At 35.9% G+C, this 2,638-nt stretch overlaps 1 pseudogene; it reads right to left on the reverse strand.

The window, feature by feature from the left end:
• Window positions 1-441: 441 nt before the first annotated feature.
• Window positions 442-1,967, reverse strand: LOC141827267 (uncharacterized; annotated as a pseudogene).
• Between the last annotated feature and the right edge of the window lie 671 nt (window positions 1,968-2,638).

Consider the following 2,638-nt stretch of genomic DNA (forward strand, 5'->3'; position numbering starts at 1 on the left):
ACTAATAGTTTATGGGTACTTAAGTTCATTACTCGTTTCATCTTCTAGCTACATTATGATGCTTAAAACACACCCCTATCTACATGTTCTGTAATTTATAAAACCTATAAAAAGTCAATGCAAATGATCGTTAATTTTAACCTTACAGTGTCATACTTGTGCCAATACAACCAATTAATAAGCCAACATGAAATGATGACTAGCTTGTTTCCACTGCCAAATAACCAATTAATTTGAAAACTATTGTAGTAAGATATGACATTAGCAGTAAAATACAAAGATTTTTAAGATGAGATTCATAAACATAAAACCATGCTATTACAAGCCTAAACCTAAGATGTCCTTTTAAGATGACTAATACTAATATCAGTAAATTTAGTAACTGTGCCCTTTAATTAGAACAAAAGCAGAGATGGCTAAGATTTAACTTACCATCACAACCTAAGGTGGAGGGGGAGGTGGAGCTGAAGAAGAATCATGGATCATGGATTGTAGCGCTCCAGGTGCCAACCGATTAAGAATTTGTTCAAATATATCTTGTCTGGATTTCATTGCTTGCAACTGATCCTGGGTGCTTGCTAACTGAAGTCGGGTGGTCGCTAACTCTGCTTGTGTGTCTTCGAGCCTTTCACGCAACGCTGCATTAGTGCTTCTAAATGAGGAGGTGGCATCTGAAGAAGTGGACCTAACTGGCTTTGGCCCACTTCCAAGTCCTCTAATATAGCCAGAGCGTGTACCGAGGACTTGATCACAAACTGTATCCGCAATTTGTACTGCATCGATGTCATTTCCTGAAGTTTCTTGTGTCTGAACATATTCATCACGCAGTCTGACCATATCATCCTAAGAATATAACAAATATGTTAAAATATATATATAATTAATTCTACATGATTACTAACAAATTTAGTAAATTATAAATAACTTACGTATGCAGTTGCGGCCCTCTCCCCAACCCACCCTTTTGACGTGCTGTAATGAGTTTCATTAAAGACGGTAATCCGATCTTTTCGCTGTGACTGATCGATCTGAAAAAATTAATGTGTTAATATTGTAATTCATACATTATATATACGATAGTTATACAATTTATACTTACACCGTCATAACTGTATTGAATAAATGATTTAGAACCTCCCCGATGATTATATGGAAGTTTTGCCCGATTTTCAACATTTTTTGCAGATCGTGCCTATCACACAAAAATTCATATGAATAATATAATGCAAAGACAACAAAATAGGTACATTAGAATAAGTTACCTTAAATGCTTCTGACTCAAACAAATCACACATATAGTGTCAGTCATCTTCTATCTCACAAAACTCAGTTGGCATATGTTGCCGCCGCTCGATAGGAGGAAGGTGCAATAGCTTTTTATAATGGGTATGCATTTTACTTCGATTATCTCTATATCTTGCGCTCATTAATCTGTCCGTCTCCTTTCTAACGGACGATGGACCCTCCTCAAAACTAATATCAAAAGAAGTCTGAAAAAAATAAATAATATAAATTTAGCATGTGATTAATAATAAAAATGTAATTATAAATTATTAGTACTTACTGATAATCGATCATATATCATATTCTTCCTATCAGCGGGGATATGCTTCCAACTCTTAACTTGTAACGGAGCAAACTTCTTTATGGAAACACCCAACTCAGTCATAAATGCAGCTGCATTGGGGCCAATCGGATGGCCATCGCTCTTACGGAAAATAATGGGTAATCTACCCCGCTCCTCGATCTGGCGTCGCAGCCGATCAGAATGTGTACCACGTGTCTCCCTACGTAACGGTTGGCCTGTAGGTGCAAAAGAATTAAGAATTAACAAATGAATTACTTTAACAAATAACAAAGTAAATAAACCTTTTGTAATTTAAATACAACAAAAACTAACCAGTAGGAGAACTATCATCATCTGGTGTAGGCACGACCGATAGATGCTCAATCCTCTTAGGTGGCATGACTGTAACATATGCATCATATATAAAAAAGGACTCTTTACTATTTAGACAAGAAATAAAAGATACCAAAAAAAATTCTAAAACCTAAAATCCTTGAAAATAATCTGCGTGATATCCTTAGAGCTTCCATCTAGCAATAGTCAGATCTTAACCCACCTGAATCTAAAATAGTTCCCACTTGTGGCCTTAGAGTTGAAAAAGGAAAGAAAAGACAATAAGGAAGACCAAGTAGGTTAAGCAATATGTAGTATGATGATAAGGTAAACATCAAATAATAAAATATACGTTAACCACAACATATAACTATTATCTGCAGGAAAGTAAAATAATGCATCACTAACTGTAAAATCATGCCACTGCAATCCACCAAATACCAACCAATGAGCAAATTTGGACCTATCCAACGCATGAATCCCTGCCTCCTCCCATTCTGCAATACAGAGGCTCATGTGCACTCCAAAACTTGCACAACTACCAATGGTAGCCCAAGTGTGTGCTATGTCAAACATATCACATTTGGTTAATGCGCAAAGCCCAATATAATTACTAAATGGTCTGCAATACAATCAACATCCGCTGTATATTCCACATCCATGACAAAACAAAATCATTCAGTTATTTTGATATGGCACAGGTTTACCCTACCTTAATAGAAGGTAATTGGCCATCTA

This window comes from Curcuma longa, chromosome 4, assembly GCF_044706935.1.
Source record: "Curcuma longa cultivar G26 ecotype Majalengka, Jawa Barat chromosome 4, ITB_CL_G26_1.1, whole genome shotgun sequence".
Classification (NCBI taxonomy): domain Eukaryota; kingdom Viridiplantae; phylum Streptophyta; class Magnoliopsida; order Zingiberales; family Zingiberaceae; genus Curcuma; species Curcuma longa.